This window comes from Sabethes cyaneus, chromosome 3 (genome assembly GCF_943734655.1).
Source record: "Sabethes cyaneus chromosome 3, idSabCyanKW18_F2, whole genome shotgun sequence".
NCBI classification, from domain to species: domain Eukaryota; kingdom Metazoa; phylum Arthropoda; class Insecta; order Diptera; family Culicidae; genus Sabethes; species Sabethes cyaneus.
Genome location: NC_071355.1, coordinates 190,031,946 through 190,056,920, shown reverse-complemented (window position 1 = coordinate 190,056,920; position 24,975 = coordinate 190,031,946). Strand labels below are relative to the sequence as shown.

Below are 24,975 nucleotides of genomic sequence, written 5' to 3'. Positions count from 1 at the left end.
TCTGTCGTGTAGATTGTATCGAATGGGTAATTTTCCGGTCATGCAATGTGTTCTAATTCTAGGCTTGCATAACTTTTTTTGATAGATAAAGCTTCATATTTTCATCAGCAAATAATTTGAGTTGCTAAAGGTAGAAGCAGTGACGGAGCACAACAGCGAAAAATATGAAAGTGTCATACATATTTATTTGGCTTGACCTACATTGTAACATCGCTGAAGAAAGCGGCTGAAATTAGCAGCAGGAGATTGCCCTATTGGCCGGTTGATTGATGATATTGATTGCATTAGCATTCCATTTAATAGATGACTGTCTGGAAGTAATTGTCATCTTGGGGGTTCGATATCCGAATAGAAATTGCCTTTAATGATCATTTTGAACGTGAATTGCAACGATTGTTAACTCCTTTACTCGTTTGGCGAAATAAAAAAACATTACAGGTAAACGTACATTGTGTGTTCAGCTTTCATTAGACAGGTGCCTCGTTAAATTTTCCCATTTGCCGTATCATTTAATTGCATCACACAAGCAGAGCGCTTGTCGGCAAATTTGTGACGAATCAGGTTGAGGGTATCAATAATTTCGTTTCACATGGGTAACAATCAATTTGTTCAGGGTCAGCTTACAGCAGCGCAATAGCACTGTCTAATAAAATTAGTATAAAAAGTACAATGGCCATTATAATGATAGCTTATTTAGCAAAATTATCTATTATTTTGTTTTACACTGCTTTCTTTCAACTTTCCCATCCGGGTTTTGACGTTTACATCACTATAAAGTAATTCGTAAATTTTCATCCAGACCATTTATAATTTTTCTAACAAAGGTTTGTTTAGAACTCTGGATAGTAGGGAAAAATTCATTTTGAATGTTTCTGTTGTAATCTTTAAATTCAGAAAAATGCTCTAATTTCATTGAGTTGCAAACACCCAGGCACAGAAAATAAAATATGATCAAAAATACCTTTTTTTTGTAAATTCAGTTTTAAATTCCTGAAACAAAAATATAAAGAGTACTGGTGCACGTTTTTTCACATAACAATGAGTTCTACTTATGCTTAAAATACCATTTTAAGGTAAATGGAGTCTATCATGATTCATCATAACAACGCTCCATTTAAGGTAAAGAATGCATATTGACAAAATATTCCACTTTGATTTAAATTGTTACATGCTCCTCGAGCCACAAATGCCAACATTCTAACCAATGCGAAAAGTGTTTCAAAAACATGAATAGTAAGTAGAGTACCTATATCGAATTTTAACAACGGCTATCATTCCATATGTCGTATATTCAATAGATATTTTCTAAAGCACTAGTGATCAACGATGTGTTGACCACAAGTCGCTTGTCTTGAAGTTAGCAATAAAAGATCTGAGTAAAGCCGCTGTTTAAGTGTTTTGTCAAATATCCAGCAGTCAGAGCAGTAAATCGGTATACTATTCAGCTTTTGACGCTGTAATTTCACTCGTGACAAAAAGTAGTCTGTTTAAGATACGTCTTTTGCCGGAGATAAAGTTATAAAAAGCAAATCTGAGATTCTGAGCAACAATGAAAAAGATATTGGGTATATTGCTATATTGTCGGTCATCGGGGTGATTCGTAGCCAATACTGATCGTTTAGTGTTTTCGAGATAATGGCCGATAGCTGGTCTCAGATACCTAGAAAAGCAAATAATTCATGCAGATTTTACGCTATGTTTTTGAATTGCTACCGTCAATGTAGCTAATATCGCTTCAATATAGGTTTATATTAGGAGGACAGTTCTGGTAGCACTGCGCGCTCAATACAGTCGTCATTTTGTATGTGCTTCAAAAAATGTTTTGTGTTCCTCAGTAAAAAGGAATGTCATCGTGAACGTAATAGAAAACGTTTCGTATAAATCATTATGTGTTGTGCTTTGTTGAAACTACATTAACTTTGAGTTTAAGTTAAATTGCAGCTGCAGTACGGACTGCAAAGTGGGGCAGTATCCCAGTAAAAATTTGTCGCACGATGTCGGGCAGACGTAAGCAAAACGTTGGCTTGCGTCGGACGAAAAGGTCGAAACAGCAGATTAGATTGAAAACGCCGGACTTTTGGATGCGATTGGTTTTAAATTCAATCTACTAGAAATAAGAGTTAAAATTGGACTTTGTCGAATTTTACATTGGCGATTAAATTACAAGACTTGAAATTAGACTTGAATTTGGAATTCAATTTGTACTAGAAATTGAGCTTGAAGTTTTAATTTACCTTGAAATTGATCTTAAAATTGGAATTAAATCAGAATTGAAATTGGGTTTGAACTCGCACCTGCAATTGAACTTGAAATTGAGCTTGATATTGGAATTAAATTAGATTTTGGAGTTTAGTTTTTCTTGAAATAAGTATTGACATATTTTGCTTTGCTATTTTCTTTTTTCAGTCCCATTTTTCAACTTTTGGTTCCGTTTTTTCTTCATTCCTGCACCAACTGTTTGGTTTTTGCTCGCTTTTCCTTCGTTTCGTCTTTTTGGAACGCATGTCATATCCTTCACGTTATTCGTCTTCGTCTGTGCCGTTTTCCTCTTTTACATGCCTCGATTTTTTTCTGATACGTTATTTCGTATTTTGGCGAACTTTTTCTTTTTGCTCTCAGGATTTCGCTTTCTATCCTCTCTTTTTATCTTTTTTTCGTCTTCTTCCTATGTGTTTGGTCCATATTTTCTGTTTTTCATTTCTTATTTTTTGACTAATTTCCGCATCTCATTCCCACTTCCCATTTTTCTCTTTTTATATGACCTCTTTTTTACGTTCTCCTCGTTCCCTCTGTAGGATTTTCTCTCTCTCACATTATTCTTTTATTCCCTTTTGGTTTCTCTTGTTTTCTGTTTTGTTCTCGTTTTCTTACCTTTTCTGTTACATTTTTCCTTTTTACCACCCGCTGTATACTCTTTGTCTTCTTTTCGTATCCTGCTGTTCGCCCTTACAGGCTTGATTTTCCTTTGTTTTTCTCTTTACTGTTCCATTTTCGTTTTTTTTTCTCATGTTTTACTTCATTTTCAGCCCGCTTTCTCTTTTTCCAGTCTCGTATTTCGTTTGTTCCGTTTGTTGCATTTCGTTTTATCCTGTATGTCTTTTGTTTTTTCTCTCCATATTCCTCTTTTTCTGTTCTCGTTTCTCAATTTTCGTGCTCATATTTTCTCTTTTTCTTCTCCTCATTTTCTAACCCTTTTTTTAGCTCTTCTGTCCAGTTTTATTATCTTATTTTTCATTTTCATCATTATTTTTCCTTCCTTTCTCTTATTTTTCTACTTTTCTCCTCCATTGTCCGTATTTTTTTGGATCATTTTCCAGTTTCCCCCTTTTTTCCACACTTTTTCCGTCCCATTGTCGCGATTTTCCTTTCTTTTTTTCTTTTTTATGCTTGTTTTTCTTTCTTTTCTATCTTGCGTTTTTTCCCTTTAGCTAGCCCATTTATTCAGTATATGGCTTTCCCCGTGCTCTTTCCCGGTTTTTCTCCAGGAGCAGCAAGAGACGGACTACCTCTAGATCCATCCGTAATCCATCTGTGAATATCCTAAGATTTTCATAGGAAGCTGTTTGGTTCTGAGATATGAATGTTTGAATTAGGTAGTTAAATATTCAAGAAAACCAAGTTTTCCAACCATAACTCAAAAACAACAAAAAATGATTTTTTTTTATTATTATTAGACAAATTGACAAACAAGAAAAAAATATTCCAAAAAATTTGCATGGGACAGAACATAATTTACCGACTTTTCTTTGGAGTTTTCCCCCATCACTTAAAAAAATTAAAGACTGTAGATTACAGAGACGACAAGGCTATTGATCAGTACAAATTCTGCATTATACAACATGTTCGTATGCTTTTCGGATCTTTAAATTCTATTTTTAAATTCTAGCCAAAAACAATTTTCTACTCGCGACATTCGAATTTTATGTTGCTTGATATTTATCTGGGTCCTGAAAATTGGACAGGAGAACTAGAGGACAATACTCCGCTTTGACTCAAATGGTGAGTGCCTTGTCTCTTTAATATACAGTCTCTGTAGAGCAGTTCCACTTGAAATAGGTAAATGACAAAATTTGAACCAAAGACAAACAGACGAGACACTCGCGTTAATTCCATCATCGTCCGTTCAAAAACAACTTATTTTTCAAAAAAGCATGTTTCGCAACATAGCCACACCGCGGCGCTCGAGTGTTACTTCGAGTTTCCAGTATAAAACCATACAAATGTAAAAAACCGTACAGTATAAAACCCTGCAAATGTAAAAAACCTACAGCATAAAACCCTGCAAATGCAAGCTACTCCGTAACATGCATAACAAAGGGCGCTGGTGTGCAAGCAAAATGTGTAGGACGATGGTTTTTCAAGAATTTTCTTCTATGTGTCATGTCAGTTCGTCAGTGTTTGAACCTTTCTCATTTAGATGAAACTTAACAAACGTGTTTGATAGGAGGAAATATGCACCTTCCACGGGTTTTGGCGTCATTTTGATTCAAGACTCATTTTTAAATAGGGCGTATTTATTTTCATGTGTATTATGTTTGATAGATTGTATCTCGAAAAGTATCGATTTTACAAAAAATTATGTCAAAGAAAACGTTGTAGAAAATTGATTTTTGAACATGAAAATCATGATTAAAATCAAGATATCAAAAATATACCACTATCAAATTTTTATAGATAAAATAGAAGTAACTTGCAGTCTTTTAAGGCCGAAGCAGCGCAAGCATCAAACAGCGTTGGTGCGATCGATAGAGATAGCATTTTAAAAATCTTAAATATTTCTTAAATAACCCTACAACATAGTTTTTCGAATACATCATTGTGTGTAAAACGCGTACCTGATATGATACGTCACTACAGCTGAGTATTCAAAACCGTCTAATAAAAGCACACTTTTGTTGAAAATTTTGCTTCGTCTTTTTTCTTTCTCTAGTGCGCTGGCTTGGCCTTTATTTATTTATTTATTTATTTATTTATTAAGTCGACATCAACAGACTATAGTCCCAATGATGGATAAGTAGCTTAATCTAACACACACAGTCAAGAAATTACAATTACAAACACTAACAATTTTCTTAGTCGTCATTTGTTGAAAAAAACATAGAGAAGTTACGACGGACCGTTTCACGTGACAAATTAAAATCAAAAGCGAATGCAACCCGATTGAAAACTCGCTGTATACCAGTCAATGAGCTGTTTCGTCCGTAGTTGGTGCGTTGAAAAGGTACCCTCAGCATTGAGTTGTTCCGCAGTGCCCTGGGACGCACGTTTAGATCAATCGCCCCAAGAATAGCAGGACAATCAATTCTTCCCTGCAATGTGTCGACAGCAAACAGAGCTCTTGCGATGTTCCTTCGTGTCTGTAGTGTCTCCAAATGTATTAATTGGCAACGACTTTCGTAACTCGGCAACTGGAACGGATTTCGCCATGGTAGACGACGGAGAGCAAAGCGTAAGAAGCGGCGTTGAACTGCCTTAAAAGTTATTCTGTGATGGAGCAACTTTCATGAACCAACTTCGTAGAACAACGGCTTTCATGAATTTTTTACAACTTGGGATTTTTCAAGTAATATATGAGAGGTTCATTTCAGATTTTAGCTTTTTTGGACGATTTGGCATAGAATTGCTCTGTAGTTTTACTCGAAACCATGTTTTTTCAGCTGGCGGTACGTGTGCGTGTAACTCAAAACGTAGTGTTTCAATTTAGCTGAAATTTCTTTTAGCTTGTAAAAATAAATTATCTAAATTGTTACGTAGCTCTTTTCTGATATCTCAATTTTTCAATTTTTTATGAGCTCCCAATTGACGATATTTGACCTTTATTTTAGAAAAATTATCACCATTTTAGTCATTTTTCGAATTTTCCTAAAGCTTCAAAATCATTCTTGAGATCAGTTCTCCGATACTCCGTTAGTTCCTGGCACATATCGCCAACAAGGAATTGTTTTCTAGAGATCATATACGCGCCCAACTGCCACCAGCATAATAATTACTATTTTGGCATCCAAAATATACAAAATACATCGCATATATACCTTAACCGATAACCAGAATACCCCGACACTTAACTTTAATTCTAGCATCCGAATTTTTTTTTCGAAAATCCATTATTTTTCGACCTTCCAGAGTAGGGTCCCCACTTCACAAAAGCAAATACAGTGGACTCTCGGAAAAGTTAATCGATTGGGGAATGGGTCGATTAACTTTTCCGAAATATTAACTTTTCTGAGTAGTCCTAAAAATCATTGAAAATGATAAATACAAAGGCGTAAGATGCATTCCAGGATATAGGATACACATTTTTATGTATTTAGAAGTTCTAATTAAAAGAAATATGTAGTAAGATCTTTTTGAAATAATAATTAGTTCCTCTCAGTAAGTTAAAATAGTCGGTTCACTAGTTTACTTTTGTTTTTTCGTAGTCTGACTACGTTTTGATAATGTTCGCGCTTATTTTTAGTTCCTTCTTTTGCATGTAAAATTCAATCTGAGTTTGCGCTTTTCCAGTATGTTATTAATAATCCTGAAGTAACTATGTGCCCGTATTGAACTATTGTTGGAACTGGTCGGTATAAGAGTTTAATTTAATCCCAGTTATGATACTACTCTGTATGAAACTGTGGAAAGGCGACAATAAACCGAAAAATGAGAAATAAAGATAGAAGGTAAACACACGTGTGTGTGTGGACGAACGCTTGGACAACCAATAAATTCAAACTCTCAGGAAAGTTAAGGCAAAAATTAACTTTTTAGAGCGTTGCATGAGAGCTGATATTCGCTTAACTTTTCTGAACAATTAACTTTTCAGAGAGTTAACTTTTCCGAGAGTCCACTGTATTGGTAAAATAGGGTTTATTTCTAATTCTCGTCGTGGTAAGGAAAACCACTCTAATTTTCATCATTTCTTAGGTAGATTTATTGAATACTCCAAAAGTTTTTGTGCTTATTTGACTCAAACACACTTACCTTCCAATCCGTATACTTTGAGTTTACTAAAAAGCGATTAGTAAAGCATTTTATTGAAACTACGCAACTGACTTTATTTCTTAAATTCGTCGTACCGTTTTAAAATCAGTCCATCAAAATTTTTCATCGTCCGAACTAAAAATAACAATAATGTTTACGAAGCTAGCGCGCATGTATTTGTGTAGGACGGCATAAGTTCATGTGTAGGACGGCATGTGTTATTCTGCAAAGTGGGTGCTGGTCCCGGCTGCAGAATAACGACAATGCGTTGCGTGAGTTATTTTCATTTTGTGAATGACGGAAATTGAAACGATTAGTCGACATTTTCTTCTTCGTCGCACGAAAAAACGTAGGAAATTCGGCTGCTAGGAATTCTTTGATGAAAAAAGCATTTAAACAGATCTCCGCTCACTTTGATTGATCGTGTATGATAGTCAACAAATTAAAATATTAGGGAATAACTAATTTTGCATTTTGTGTCATAAAAATCGCTGATATTTTTAATGATTTGAATTGAATAGGACGAGAATAGGCAATTACGACGAAGCAGCAACACACCGTTGGTCCTGTTTTATACAATTCTCGGGTAATTTTTCAAACAGACCTATATGACAATGAGAGATTCTTTTCGCGTCTCTACTATTCCGCTTTTCACGGAAACATAAATGCATAGAAAAGAAAATTTTCAAAACATTTAGCTAACTAGTGACTCCGGCTACCAATTCATGCAAAGCTGATGTGTTAAAATGCATCAGTATCGCTGTAAAACGGAGGAGAGGTGACACGAAGAGAATCTCTCATTGTCACATAAATCTATTTGAAAAATTACCCGAGAATTGTATACAAAAAGAGCGATATTACCAATATTTGCCTTTGTGAAGAGGGAACCCAACTCTGAAAGGTAAAAAAATAATGGATTTTCGAAAACAAATCGGATGCAGGAATTCAAGTTACCCGAGAATTGTAGATCACAATTCTAATATTATTAAACTAAAAATAAGCCAGAATAATGCTTATAAAAATTCTGCTCGCGCATTATCAAAATCCATTTTTTTGTCAAGTCGACTTGGCAAAATCGCTCAAAGTGTCCAAAGCAACTGTGACCAACGTTATTAAAGTATTCGAGTAACGCCTGACGATTACTAAGTAGTAGAAATCAGGTGGAAACTGAAATTGGGATGTTTCAGTGACCGGAAGAATAATGGGTAGTATTTTCAAGTGTAATCCTAACCTTTTCTTGAAGATATTGGAAACAAATTGAGAATATGATACACCACAGTGCAAAGAGCCAAGAATCTAACCGGACTGTCAACCTACAAGGTTACAGTGACAACCAGTCGTTGAGAATATAATCAACAAAGCAAAAGCACCACGGCCACAGTAAGAGCGCATAAGTTGTACCTACACGAGATTGTTGACAAAGTTTGATTGCGTCATGATGGACGATGGAACATAAGTCAAGGCAGATTTCAAGCAGCACCCAGGTCAAGAGTTTCACATGGCTATCGGGAAAGAAAAGTTTCAAGATAGGCGCATAAAATTCTGTTCACAGAGAAAAGCATGTTAACCGTTGATCCTGATGGCGAATGATCGAACCGATCGTAACTAAAAAAATCCCCGTAGACATGGCTGACAAGTGCCACAAATAATGTGCTTAATAAAGTATTCTGTTATGGTGCTGATAAAATGGATACGGGGCTAAACAAAAACGTTCTAAGCAAAGCACATCTCGAACTCGAAGTGGCTGCAATAACATCTCATTTCTAGACGAAAAATATGTAGCCACTATCCATTCCTGATATCAATCCACAGAATTGCTTAGTATGGTACATCATGAAGGTCAAGGCCTGTTGTAAAAGCCACTTAAACACAACAAGCTCCAGACAGACATTGACCTGTGATTGGAGACATATAGACCCGAAATATATTATTAAAACCTGTCACGCATCCAGGAAGCAGGTGCGATAACAATCTGATCGTCAATTAACTACGATAATCTTAGGTGGCAATAAACATATCTTTTCTAAATGAATGGAAAAATTAAATCAAAAAGTCGTGGCTTTTTTTGGTTTTGACACTTTTGGAGTGTACGTACATGTTTGTCTGACGCTCAATGGAAAATCACGCAAAATTCTACCATACCATGGGCATCTGTCAAAAAGACATTAAACCCTGTTTCAAGGAGTTAAAAGCATAATTCTCATTTTCTATCCATTACCATAACCAAACGATTAAGCACAAAAATTTTAATATTCAACGACCTTGTGCCAGTAGTGACCCCGTTTCAACGAAAATTACTCATTACAGAAATCCCCGCCTAACGTAGCGCCATAAGACATATGGTTAATGGCTAGGATATCAGCTAAAGACATGGCTAAGTCCGTTCTGCCTTAAGCAACATAACGGCACCACAATTCAAGGAGCTCAACATACAAGGTGGCTCGTTCAGATTGAAGGTGACTTGCATACATTGAACTCTAAGAGAAACTAGCGACACGTACCTAGTTTAAGACCGGTAATTTTAGCATACTTATCATTAGTAATTATTGCGTACCGGAGTGTAAACGAAGTATGTACCTACTGTGAACTACTTTTGGCAGATTTTGCGCCAACTATTCATCAACTGTTTGTGAGAATAGCCATAACCTTTTAAAATGCATTCAAATTTTATGAATGTATGTTTATCTGATTGTGAATTATCATTACAGAATACTGATTAGTAATTATTGCGTACCGCGTGGCATACTAAGTTCTGTGAACTAGTTTTGGCGATTTTCGCGCTAACTATTCATTAACTGTTTATGAGATTAACCATAGCCTTTCAAAATGCACTGAATTTTTATGGGTGTATATTAACCAATTATGAATTATCATTGGAGAATCATAAATAATGAACTGATATATTGCAACTGAAAAACATATTTTTTTTTTTGACTCGGTAGTTCTTTTACAATTGCCGAAGGGACGGTATAAGAAAGTAATGAAATTTTTAGGGAGTGAAGTAGAACGAGCGGAAAATGAGAGTGGGAGGGGGGGTTATTAGTAGCTACGCTTAACAAGTAGTCGTTGTGACACCTACTTTTTGTTAAGCGTAGCTACTAATACCCCCTCCCCTCTCATTTTTCCGCTCGTTTTCCTTCACTCCCTAAAACTTTTATTACTTTCTTCTACCGTTCCTTCGTAAATTGCAAAAGAACTACCGAATCTAAAAAATTAATTATATAGGTATGCCAGCCCTCTTCAACGTCAAGACTCGTGGTTGGTCATTTTTTTTTATTAACTTTTTCCAAAATTTTGTCTCTTTCGTTCTTACAATTTGCTTTAGGTCCTGCCATTTTTTTAGTTTCTGATCTGTTACAGCGTTACGTTACTTGTTACATCTGGGCTGATCAGCACGGGTTCTATCCTGGCCGTTCAATTAACACAAATTTGGTCGAATTCACTTCATTCTGCATCCGGAATATTAAAAAAAGGAGCTCAAGTGGATACTGTTTACACTAATATTAAAGCCGCTTTTGATCGTGTCAACCATCGTCTGCTTTTAGCAAAGTTAAGATGCCTGGGAGCGTCTGATTCATTCTTACGCTGGCTAACATCGTCCCTCTCCAATCGCTTTCTGACAATAAAGCTTGGAAACTTCAAGCACAGACTAACAAACGTAACACTTCGAACAAATTTTCTAACAAAATATCGTTTCAATGACATCCTTAAAACTTGGAAAAAACACTAGCATCATCTGGTGCAGTCTTCGCGCTACGCAAAGCAGCTTGTTATAAATGAAGCAATGCTATAAATTTACTTGTACATTATGTGACAACAGCGCCAGCGCGTGAGAGTGGCGTTCTCACGCAGCGACTGTTTAAGTTTTGGCTTAAGTGAACATTTGAAATGATCGTTTTTATTGGCGATGGAATGAGGCTTCAGTGTTACGTCTGTTAGTCTGTGCTTCAAGTCTCAGGAGTTCCAGATTAAGTCAGGTGTACCGCAAGGTAGTAATTTGGGACCGCTGTTATTCTCGTTTTTCTTCAATGACGTGTGCCGGATGCTTCCAGTTGGATATCGGACTCTTTATGCTGACGACCTGAAAAATTTTTCTGTCGTACGGTCGAAGAAGGACTGCACGCGGCTTCAACAGTTAGTCGATTTGTTTAACGGATGGTGTGCGTGCAACCGTCTGACTATTAGCGTAGCAAAGTGTATGGTAATTACTTTTACTAGGCAGAAATCGCCTTTAGACTACTGCTACACTATAAATACCCAGCCAATTCAATGTGAAATAGTGGTGAAGGACCTTGGAGTGCTGTTGAATACTGAATTGACTTTCCAGTGCCACTATAGCTACATTATTGCAAAAGCAAACAAAAACTTAGGGTTCATCGTGAGAATAGGGAAGGATTTCCGAGACCCCTACTGTTTGAGATCACTTTTCTACTCGTTAGTTTAGTCTACCCTCGAAACAGCAGTAGTTTGGAGTCCTTATACTACATCGTGGTCTACAAGGATTGAGGCTGTACAAAACAGGTTCATTAAATTAGCATTGCGATTCCTTCCATGGACTAACCCGTTTGAGCACCTTCGTGAACGCGGGTAATTCCGATCAGCTACTAATTCTGATCACTCAACTAAAGTAGTCGATTTTTAGAAGTTGGAATCAAAAACCATAGTTTATGGGAATCCTCATGATCAAAGCTTACCTGAGCTATAAATTTTAATTCAATCTTTTAAAAATCGGTTACTTTAGTTGAGTGATCGGAATTAGGAACTGATCGGAATTACCTGCGTTCACGGTAACTATTTTAGAAACCGTATCTATAATTTTATTAATTTTGACTGATCGTATGTTATTGTTTTAGTATAATCATGTAGACCCTGTTGTGCGATGATGTAAATGAATAAATGTAAATGAAATTAAAAGTTCTATCGTTTAATGGAATTCAAATTTTGATTAAGGCGAAATAAAAAATTTATTTTTCTTCAGCTTCAATATAACATATTCATGTGTTCTAAAAAGTTTAGAAGCATATTATTACAAGAAATTTTGCTATGACAGTAATCCTCTATCTCTTCAGCGAAAATAAAAAAACCTATTTCTTATACCTTCACGTACCATATTCTACGTTCGACATTTTTATGATTCGTCCGCTATTATAAGTATTCTAGATTTGTATTAACAACGCTGATAGCAGCAATGTGTAGTGCTACGGTCTATAATATTTGGTAAAAAATTTGGGTATTTAAAGTCGACCAACAGTTGAGTATATTTTTCGTTTTGTAAACTTGTCCACGGTGCCTAATTCTGCGCATTTTCTTGCCCGTGTTCCTAATTCTGCGCACCCAAAAAGTAACAATAAATACTTATATCAAGTTCTTAATGTCTTTATATACTGAAAGCACACCAAAAATCTGGCATTAGCCATTACCATAATTAAATCCATAAGCCGGCCTTCTTGAGCTGTCCAGGTGGCACAGGAATATTATTATCATTTTGATTGGCTCGTTTTAAATATTTTCTTCTCGATGATAACGTGAAGGGCAAATTGATTCGGGTTTTCTGCATACTGAACATGACACTAGACTTATATTAAAAATTGTGTTTTCATGAAAAACCACTTTCGCACTCCCTGACAGCTCCATGAGGTTGGACATTCAAAAAAAAAAATCAGAAGACATGGTTCCATGAATTGATGCACGTAGGTTTGAACGTCTAGACGCAGCACAGGATGCCAATCAATGGAAGTTAAAGGTTCTACTTGAATTTTTTTGCCTCTATGCCTCAGCCATTTGGGTGAGGTTGCGTATTTTTTCCCGTTTTCTTGGCAGGATATGTTACTGCGCATAATTTCGAGCAGAAATAAAAAATATGTGCCTAAATCTGCGAATACTGCATCGCATTTTTCTAAGAAAAGCACTGAATGCAATCACTCTTTTTGACTGAAACATGACTAAAACTAATCATGCTGGCTAATTTGATTATTGCAAAGAATTTCGATCGTAAAATGGTTAATTTTCTAGAAGAACAGTCTTAGCGTTGATATTAACGACGATGTTTTCTGACAAATAAAATACTTTCAATTTCACTTTATATTATTTCGCTGTCAAATATTATGGCCCGTTTGTAAATAATGGCGTAATATTCAACAGACATTTATAAAAAATACAATGATCATAGTTATGCACAATATTAAAAAATACATGTATAATGAAAAATGCGCAGAATTTGGAGCGGTCACGGTATATAAATCGTTAAAGCATTTTTTTTATTCTAGTTCTTTTTGTAGTTGTTGTATGACTTTTTTATGTTTTACAAAGTTGTCAAATAGTAAAAATACACAACTTTGCTGAATATAGGATACCTCTATCTTTACTTGTTTAGGAGCTGTAGAACTTTTATTATAAAAATACCCTGATTTTGACCCCGAATTAGTCAACTATGCGCAGACGAATACAAATTAAATCACATGAATCAGAAATTATATGGAAAAAATACAAATTCCAGAAGGTTTCATTTGTATCCCCCTATAAATGAAGCCGATAGTCGAGTAATTCGGGATTAAAATTAGGGTATTTTGTATAATAAAAAGTTCTACAGTTCCTAATCATGCAAAGATAAAAGTATATTATATTTAGCAAAGCTGTGTATTTTTACTATTGGTACAACTTTGTGAAACATAAAAAAGTCATACCAACTACAAAAAGAGCTAAAATAAAAAAACTGATTTTAACGATTCGACAGTGGTCCAAAACCAAAAACACGTGATCGTTTGACTTTTTGGTAGGAACGAAAATTAAAACTTGGTGTTAGATTTGAAAAACCTTTGGAAGAGTTTCTTAAAATTAAAAGATCTATCGCCTGGTGGAATTCAACATTTGAGTAATCCCCCTAAAAGTTAAACAAAAAAAAATAACTTTCTTCAGTTTCGATATAACACATTGACATGTCCTGCGTTTAGTTTTAGAACATATTATTATAAGAAAGTTTGCTGAAGACAGTAACGTTCTGCAGATTTCCTACAACGAGTACAACAGTTCAATGTCATAATACACCGGCTAGAGAACATTCTAACGAACACAGTGTACAATATGTATAGTATTTTATTCTGCTAGGCATACTAACGACCATTTTATTCTGAAGTGTTCGAAGTTTGAGACTGTTTGACGTTTGAATCAGAACCGTAAAGCAACCATTTCAGAGCAATTAAAGAAATGCGTGTTTTGATACCTTCGGGATCACTGTGTTCGAAGTTTGAATCACGTTTTGAGGTGTGATTTAAACTTCGAACACCCACGAATAATATCCGGTTTTTCCGAATTTTCCTTCGGGAAAATGAATTATCTGCATTGTAAAGCTGTACAAAGTTAACTTGCTTTAGATGTTGTACATAGGGTTTGAAAATATTAGCAATTGACTATAGAAGTACGGATTGAAACTAATGATTGTGTGAAAAATTTAAATCATACTGTTAGGTGGATTGAGTGTTTAGAAAAAGGATGAAATTTCACTTATTTAAGTTGAATGACACTAAAAACATTAATACTTTCCAAAGTAATACAAGTGTTCGATATCTGAGACTGAAATATTCGAGCTTTGAATGTCGACCATGAAAGTGTTCGAAGTTTGAATCAAAACCGAACAACAGTGTTTTAGTGTTTTTCAATGTAAATTAACATTTTATCCTCATTTTTAAAATTTTAACACGATAATTATTAAATTGTCATGCTATTAAACCATTTACGGGAGTAGAATAAATATGTTTTCAAACTTTTTTCTTTGAAGAAAATTTCAGCATAGCTTAAGTGTTCGAAGATTGAATCACGGTACGCTGCGCACGGTGGATTCAGCCAATTTCAACGACTTCGAGGGTTTTGAAGTGGATGCTCAAAATTAATTTTCGGTTCGCGGCTTCCATCAAGTATAACTTTTTTAAAACAAAAATCGTGCCGAACTTTACAACACAGCACGAAGAAACATTTAAAAAAACACGATAGGGTGACGGATCCATATTTCGCCACTTTTATCTAAAAAATTTACATGAAACAAAACAGAACAAGGTTCGATAAGTTCAGATATTCGATAACATGAAAATATTATATTTCGGACATTTCTTTTACTGATTCAATCATCATATTCATACTAAATTGTGTATTTTTTCGTTATATTGAATATTTAAATGTGTATTCTGGGCCCAAATTTCGCTACCCAGTTGCCAAATTTCGCCAGCCTCTGGACCCAAATTTCGCCACTTTAGAAAAATCCAATTCAAATAGATTTTAATGTCAAATTTATAAATGAATTCTCTATATTCCTAATAAATCCAGTTGTTAAATAGATTTTGCTTCGTTTTCAAGTGATTATTTATGAAACGTTTTTGAAAACCAATAAAATACCAATAAAACCACAAATAAATCAATGAAAAGCAACAAAATAGGAGAAATATTTTTACATATTGAATAAAATTCACTCATAAAGTAACTTAATTTTCTTCTGTATTAACCTCTCTAAGGTCTACATCATTTACAGCATCACAAAATCCACTAGAAAGGTCGTAACTTTTTTATCTTTCAATATTTTTTCAGCAAATTTGGGGGATTTCCCGAATATCTTTTGCATTTTCATAAAATCTATAGATAATGACCATATAACTTATGACCCCGACGTTAGTCCGGAGTTCCCTGGGGTGCCGTGACATGGGTTTTTTAGATGAAGATGCCAAATATTTGAAATTTGTCTGAAATCTGTTGATTTTTGTAACCATATCATCGACCGCGGACATATCAGTTACTTTGCCGTAGTTACGAGTAAAGGGGCATTTCAACGTCAGTAATATATGTCGTGTCGCATGTCAAAAAACGTCACAAAATTCGACAAAATAGCGGTTGGCAACCATCTCGTGTCTCTCAGAAGCCATGTGACCGGTCCCTGCCCCGGGGGGGTTTCTTTTCTGATTCAAGCACGGAACGGATTTCGAAGGAACTTGTCCGAGACCTGACTTCTGAGAGACCTGAGATAATTGCCAATCGCTATTTTGTCAAGTGGTGATGTTTTTTGATATGCGACACGACATATGTTACTGATGCTGAAAATTCCCTTTTTAGGAACCGGTTCCGGATTCATAGTGTCCCCCCGGATCCGGATGCGCGCCATGGCTCGTAACTGCGGCAAAGTAACTGATGAGTCCACAATCGATGATATATTTATAAAAATCAACAGATTTAAAAAAAATTAAATATTTGGCAACTTTATCTAAAAAGCCATGTCACGTCCCCCAAGAAACTCCGGAATAAATCCGGGGCCATAAGACATATGGCCATTAGCTATAGATATGAAAATAGAAAAGATTTTCGGGACATCCCCCAAATTTGGTGAAAAAAATATTGAAAGATATAAAAGTTTTTAAAAAAAACTAATTTAGTGAATTTTGCGATGCTAAAAATGATATAGACCTTAAGTGGTTAATATTATTTTCTGTCAAATTATCAAATTGTATTAGGGGGAAGTCACACACATTAATCACACATAATCGCCATTAAATTTTCTGTTACAAACTTCGCCGACTTTAATTACACTTTATTGAAACACGATTTTCCCTGTGAAACACTTCGTTTAATTTTAAAAATATGTTTTGTATTCCCGAAGATTCCACAACAATAATTCACTTGTCGTCCCATTAAAATTGAATAGCAGGGAATTTCGTGTAGTCAATGGCACTGAAATCCAACTGATGAAGTAATAAAACTCTTAATCCACTTTTAAAACTTTGTACCGTTAGGGAAACTGTAATATTCAAGATAATTGATCGATATTTAGTTAACTAACTTTTTTTATTGATTTTGTTCTAATTTCTGCAATTTTTTAAAAGAAATCACATAACTAGAGACCATACAAAGAAAACCGGTTTAAAAAAATCAAGTGGCGAAATTTGGATCCATGACTAAAAATGGATACCATATTTCGCCACTTTAATTTTGATGAATTTTTTAAAATTATCCAAAATTTAAAGTGAAATCGGCATAAAATTAGTTGAAATATTGTACATAGAATCATATTAGTCAAGAATAATTGAATAATGAAACAGTTTGAGTACATTTTTCCCCAATAGTATTTTCGCCTCTCGTTTTGTTTTTGTAAAAAAATATACACTAAGTATGAGATGGTATTTTCAAATCGTAAGTAATACATGATAAATTAATAACAAGCCAAAGTATCAATTATTTTTGGTAGTACATGCCCTTGATTTTACCAATTCGTCAAATAATTTCTTTTAAGTTGACCAAAAATATGCAAAAAAGCTTTGGATTCATCAAACTGGCGAAATATGGCTCCTGGCGAAATATGGATCCTCTACCCTACTGTCATAATATTTCAGATCCACTAGGAGCACTGCAGTAAAATAAACAGCACGGCCAGATATTAAATGACTTGAGCTTTACCAATGTTCTGGATATCTACCTACTGACAAATAAAATATATTATCACAATAAGATATTGCACAGTGGGGATTTTTTCGGTAAAAAGTCCTTTTGCTCTATATCTCCAAATGCCGCTGAGCTAGGATCAATCTTTTGATGTCGAAAGAAAGATATTTTTATTAGGATTCCAATGGTGTGATGCTTGATTACGGCACGCATCTGTTTCCAATCGTTTTTGCCAAAAGAAGGGCATTTTACCGTACTTTTCTCGGCATGAAAAAATTTAAAAGTGTATATCTCCGGATTCCACTGGGATAAAATTGATCTTTTTCTGCCATAAATAAGCAGTCTTCCAGCGTAATCCGACGGCATGATATTTGTTTACGACAAATGGTTGTTTCTTGTTGTTTTGGTTAAATAAACTGCATTATAGCCTGGTTTTATCAATAAAACTGAATATCTCTGGATTCCGCTGAGATAAATTGAAACTTTTAACGTAGGACTACGTCTTTGTTTACTATACTGGGACTGGGTAGCACTTTGTGAAAACGAAAATAGACGTGTAACGTTTGAATGAAAGATTTCAAATGCTAATAACTACTAAACTACTGAACAAAACTGAACAATGTATATGTCGTTGGATAGATAAAATGACCAGCAATTTTTTAGGGGGTAAGAGAGCAATTTTAAGGGGCGCGTAAAAGGGGGACTCCTATACAAATGAAACACAAATTTCAAAACTCGAGAACTAATCAAGCAAATGGAACCAAATTTGGCATGTGGGGGTTACAGAAGGTAGGATTATTTTTCTACGGTGAACTGAGACCTCTTGTCCTTGGGCTCCCGTACAAATGAAATTCAAATTTCCTCATAACTCTAGAACTATCCAAGCAAAAGGAACCGGGGTTTTTTGGAGGCATGAATTAATTTTGAATTTATTTATTTTATACTTTGAGACCCCTCACCCCTGTGGTAGGAGGATAATTCATTACACTCTAAAAAATCGACACGTCGCATCCACGTGAAAAATCATGTAAACTTCTGTACAGCAACTGATATCAACTTCATGTACTAGTTAATGGGAAAGCTAAACTGGTTAGTATGAGTGCGAGTTACTAATAATTCACGTGAATGTTACATGAAAAGAGTGATGGATGAGAATTACCTATGTTTTCACGTAAACTTGACGTGCCGATTTTTTTGAGTGTACCATTTCAATCTTTATGATGCACACAAGTGATTTTTAAAAGAAATTTCCATGTCTCAAAGGTTGCAGGCGTTGTACTTATGAACCACCGTCCACGTATTTTCAAAGCCACCATTGCATCCAATGAAGACTTGAATCTGAATATTTCGTTCTTCTCTTTTAAACATTCACTTTAACAATGGCACTCACAGATTCTTATAATCATACATATGCCAGAAATGCAGTTTACATTAGTCTTTGATCTGATGATCTGATATAGTCCTACGTCACCCTTTCGTACAACCCTTAGGGCTGTATACCTTGTAGTTTTTTCACCAAAAGCAAGTTATTTCTATATGCATTCAAACAGTTTAGTTTCTTGTAGTTTTGGTCAAATAAAATTCATGCTACCCTAATTTGGCAACGTTAACTGAGAAAATTAAGGTAAAATGTCTAATGGAATGTAGCCCAGCGGCATTTGGAGATATTGAGGTAAAGGACTTTTTTGCAAAAGAATCTCCACTGTGTATTGGTACGATAGCCTTTTGTAATGGCTCCCTTGATTTGTTGATTTATTACCGTTTTACTGATGGTTATGCCGCGATATTGTTTCAACACCAAACCGTGCATCCCTGTTCCATTCAATAGTACACTAGCAGCATCGACAACTTTTAATTTGCTTTTTCCAGAAATTATTATCGCCAGCAATTAATAATCTTGTATATTTTAAGGTCAGTATCACGAAAATGCTCGCTAATCAGTCTTTGCTACTAATTAACCTAATAACGGTCAATGTGTCCTATCTTTTTCATAGTTTCTCAGAATATAATCGTAAGTAAACACATAGATTTGATTATTATTATTCGCTTACTACTGCACGCCGAATCTTAAAACTCGTAGGGGTTCGTCACCTTTGGTTAGATCATTTTTTTTAGAATCTAATATCCGGAAAAGACATGACTTAAACTGCTTACTTTGTCGTCACGAACTAAATCACCTCGTCGTTTGAGCAACTTCTGAACAATAAATTTACTGAGCTATAATCACTCAACACCTGGCAAAACACTTGAACTGTGGTGTCACTCGCGCGCGCTTCATTATTAACTGAGACATTAATCACCTGTGACCAACAAGTCATTAGTTTTTAGTGGTTTAGAAAATATTCATTGAATTTAGTCAGGTTTAGTCAGATGTGGCATATATGGCATCAAACATAATGACACTCGCTGTTATTGAAAATTGTTATTATGGTCCATCACAATTCAGGTTTCTTAAACATGAAGGTTAATAAGAATGTCAGTACTTGAAACTCAGGTAGCAGGTGAGAACATAGAAAATTGCACTAAAAATATGCTTTAATTTTTGATAACTTTGAACTTCATGAATAAATGGTAATTATAAAATCTAAATTAATTACAAAGAATTTATTTGAAGAAAACAAAGCATTTATTGCAATTCTATTTGATAATATTTTAGGAAAACATTATTTTTTGTTTCAAATTTTGGTTATATAGACTTTTCTGTTTATTTAGATACTAGTTTTGTAACGATCCGGAAGTAAATGAAACATCCTTCTATGCCATGTTCCCTTCTACCAAGAACTACAACTTCCTAAGAACCAAAATCATCAATGACAAGTTGTAACGAATAATTTTGAGATAATATTAAAATTACCATAGTTGAAAGTCTTACGAGCGTAAAGAAGGATAACTTGTTGAACCGATAATCGCTGCACACCTGCGTGGTCTATTGCCGCATTTGCAACTGTACACAGTGGAACACACAGATGAATTTGAATAAATGCCACCGTACAGCATACCGGTGTGACTTCGGGGGAAGGAATTAAATTGAACGGTCAAATCGTGAGTGAAATAATTGATGCCATTATTGTTGATGCGAAAAAACCGGCTTAAACTTGCCAACTGTTGATTGGTCCCTAAAATTTTGTTTTTTATAAAGTTTAAAAATTATGAAAAAGTTACGAGAAGCAAAATTTTCTGAAAAATCGAAAAAAAGTATAAATTTTTGTAAAAAGTTTACATTCCTTTGTTTGCATTTTACGGAATTTCAAAAAAGTCATTAATTTTGCTACGGATAACGTAAATATGTATATTGAATGCAAACTTAATTATTAATTTAAACTGTTGCTTTTCTCTCTTGCCCTGAAACAAGAGACACCAAAACTTATCAGTATTATTTATGCAGGTACATATTTGCTTGGTTCTGCACAAATTAAGCGAACACTACTGTAACTCTGATGGTCATGGAGTGTCAGATTTGCTATCTCAGAAATAGCTAAAGAAATATAAACATTGACTTCATGATTTTGCGAACACTTGAGAAAAATATATTGTAAGCAACACATTCATCACCATCGAGTTATACCCGTCACTAACTATAGTTGAATCACTCGTAAGTAACTTACCTATGACAACGGATGTTGCAAAAATGTGGTGATGCTATTCAAAGTTTACAAAAAAAATTATTCTTGATTGTACTAGAATAGCTTCAAGCCATTTAGTGAAGTGACAGACACAGGTTGAACAACGGAACCACAATCAGTATTATTCCACAAAACACTTAACTGCACCAATTGTATCGCTGACCAGCAATTTCAGCGAACGACACGGTTGATGAGTAGAAACTTTTAATTGCAGGCAAGTAGATAGATATATCAAAACACGATAGATGGCTACCTCTCTTACGCGGTTTGATTTCACTGAATATCCTATATCGGACGGAAAAATCAGGCTATTTGCAAACAACAATTTCCACGCACTACTGTTATCAGTAGGAGGTGCGCTTTCAACTTGAGGCAAACACTCAGCGCGGCATTAGAGACAAACTTGCAACATAGAGCTGATAAAGAAGGGGGCGCGAAAACTTCAATTTTCTCACAGCACCATCAATCGAAAGCAAAATTGTTGCACGCAAAATTTTGCAATACAGCAAAACCTATCTTCAGATCCGAAACTGTTTTCTTCAGAACAACCCAACAGTGCGATCTCAAACGAAAACTACAATTCGCGTGTGCAAGCACATCCGTACGCGTAGAGCGATGCGCGAGAACTAACGGAAGCCCCGCGCGTGCAAAGCCGGCAGAAGGCTTCTATACCAACCTGCCTGCACCAGCCAACCGAGCATTGGTGAACAGGGAAGCCCCCTCGGCAGTTGGACACCATCAGTATACACAACGTTGAGCTCCACTAAGAGTGAGAAGTGACCAATTCGTGGTGAGCTGCTGAATTGTGGAAAGCATGCGACGGCGACTGAATAACGACTAGGAAGCTTTAGCGGAAACTTTGGGGAGCTTTCAATTGGGTTCAAGCTTTGCGTATCATAGCAAACAAGTTGTAACTCGGGAAACTAGAGTTTGTTTACCAATAATGGACCCTCTCTGTTATGGAATCTCGCATATTATTTTGGATTATGTGTTTGAATTTCTTATTTGTGGAAATGTCTGAATTGAAACAGGAAAAGGTAAACACAACGTAGCATTTGTTACGTAAAACAAGTTTTACATGCGATAATATAGCATCAAGTCACACATTTCCAATGTTTGCTACATAAACCGCAGAAAGCCCAATTCGCAGCTGAAATTCATCGTTTTACTTCGCGTCTTACGTCGTTGTCACATGTCACGAGCGTTCCAAGGTATATGAATTTCGCTACTATTTCATATCGATCCCAATTCAGTTCCACATCGGCACCAACATCATTTGGACTCCCACGTTTTCTACCAACAACCACTGTACTTCGTTTGTTAATGGTAAGTCATGCGGTAATCTCACTGCCTTCCGCTTTAAAGCCTACAGGTCTCAGGCCTACAGGCATTTTGCACATTTTCCCCTATTTTTAACATTTTTCACCCTTATTGAATTATTCCAAGCAAGGTTTTGAGAAAACAAACCGCAAAAATCGACTAATTTTGTGTAAAAAAGTCCGCAGAATCGAATAGGGCTTATCTCATTTATTTTAGAGCACATTAATTTTTTTGGTTGAATTCCCCTTTGGTATGGTCGGTTTGATAACGGGAGCTCAACCAAAAAAAAAGCTAAATGAGATAAGTTCTATTCGATTCTGCGGACTTTTCTACACAAAATTATTAAGTTTTTAACTTTTGTTTTCTCAAAATCTTGCTTGGAACAGTCCAATAAGGGTGAAAAATATTAAAAATAGGGGAAAATGAGCAAAATTGGGCACTTCCCGATGATAAACAGGAAAGGGGTCGGCATCACGCGATTCTCCGGCAAATTTTACATAAGATCACCTATATTTTATAAGCATGCAGGCCGTATCTTAATTGCGTCCGTTTTTTCTCTCCTTTTTGCCCATAGTGCACTGTCCCATGGTTCGCGATGATAGTCCCGTTCCTTTCCACGTTTGTTTTTCGTATTGCACTTTCCAAGGCAATGTTGAACAGCAGATTAGAGAGACCATCTCATTGGTTCAGTCCATTCAACGCACCCCGCTGTCACAAATGTCATTCCCATACATTTTTCGTGTAGCCAACATCTCATCTAGCCCACAACAAACTTTGTCTCGGACAAAATGTATTTGTGAGTAGCCCGCTCTAACTTCAGCCTCGGATGAATGTGTATTGGTAAAGTTCCCGAACAAAGTTACTTTTTTGCTTTTTTTCTTTTTGTGTCGGACGTGTAGGAAGCGTAAAAAGATGTTAGCTACTTCTTTACCCTTCAGTTTCATACGCCTGATCCAACGTCACCAAAGCGGCTGAGGTTTCACCAGGTATTCTGACGTAAAATTTTGATACATCCAGCGTCGCACGAATCAGCGTAATTAGTTTCGTCGGAAAACCAAGTTCTAGCATTATTTGCCGCTGCTCATTTGGTTTGGCTGAATCATACGCCGCCTGAAAATACACAAACAGATGATAAGTCTGCCGGAATTTGTCTAGTAACTAACATAAGATAAACATTCGGTCCGTTGTCGAGCGACCATTACGAAAATCATTTTGGGACTCACCAACGTAGGACTCCGCTAACGATCTTAGTCTATAGAACAGGATACGGGAAAGCACCCTATAAGCAGAAGTGAGTAATATAATACAGTGGTATCCTGCCATTTATTCTACATTGAAAGGTTTGCCTGAGGTGTGTAATAGGTTATGGTGACTTAATGTTGAGTGGGTAGCGTGTAACTGGCGTTTGGGGCGAGAGAGCAGTGAGGTTATGAGGAGTTTACGAAAGTGGTCGCAATAAGTACCGCTTGATGGCTGTAAGTACGGCTTGCCACAAATACGTCGATAGTTTTTACACTCGAGTCGCTGTCCTTTTTTGAAAATAGACAGTTTTTCTTCCTTCCAGATCCTGACAATGACCTGATGGATTGCTTCGTACAGCAACTCGCTACCCGCTTTTAGAAGCTCAACCAAGTTACCGTCCATCTCATCAGCCTTACTTTTTTCAGCTCAGTGATTGCTTTTTTAACCTCCGTCTGTGCTGGTGGTTCCACAGCTGAGCCCTCGCTCACAATTCGTATCCTTTTTCTGCTGATCTTCGTCTTTACTTTTCCGTACAACAACATCTGGAAGTGCCCCTTCCACCTGGCTGCTACCACATGGTCAGTAAGCAGGTTGCCTACACTACCATTGGCACATAATAGGCATAACCAAATTCTGGCATCTCACCGTTTTGTAGAAACTCATTGCTGGTAAATTTCTCCTCAGTACCGGCGAGTGCATTCTCCTCGTACTCGCGTTTTCTAGAAGGTTCCTCTTTTATTACGTGTCTCTTGTGGTTTTCATGACCAATTTCATAAAACCGCTAATACAACTGAGCTCCACCAGAATTTTCTGATAACCGCTATAAAACTGATTTCCGACCAAGGGGCCCATTCTTTAGAAGATTTTTATAACCTCTTTAAGAATCAGGTTATAAGCTTAAGTCTTATCACGTCCTGCAGAAAGCAACAATAAAACCGATCATGCTTTTCGTTGTTTGGCGGAAACCGCCATAATTTAATAAATCTTTTCGCTACAAAGCTATAAAGCATGCAGCTTGCTCTGGTAAAAAGCCATATCAGTCAATCAGCTTTGTTAACGTGAAAGTACAGCCGTGAGCAGAAAAGTTCAAGTTTTAATGTCAGATTATCCTGATTAATTTCGTTTATGGCGACCATAATAAAATATCCGATATAATAAATGATAAATTTTCAGCAGTTTTCGTAATTGTGTAGCATATGCGCATTAAATTTTATCGTGCATATTATTGTGCCTTGCAACAATTTTACGAGTCCTACGTAAATTCATATTTTAATAATAAATATCCTGTACTTACCAAATACATTGAAAATATGCTTGTCAAACAAGAAGGGCTGCTCTGGGAAGGCCATGACGAAAATGGTTCAAATTGCCTAATTGCAACCGTGGGTGGGACACGCAGAAATTAGTCACGCTA

The 24,975-nt window shown here is 35.9% G+C and overlaps 1 protein-coding gene across 1 annotated transcript in view; it reads right to left on the bottom strand.

The window, feature by feature from the left end:
• The window catches only part of LOC128739154 (protein rolling stone-like), a 60,116-nt gene extending 38,522 nt beyond the window's left edge, over positions 1-21,594 (bottom strand). The window contains exon 1 of the mRNA XM_053834571.1: positions 20,982-21,594. The gene's annotated coding sequence lies outside the window, so the exon portion shown is untranslated. The remainder of the gene's footprint in view (positions 1-20,981) is intronic.
• Positions 21,595-24,975: the final 3,381 nt, after the last annotated feature.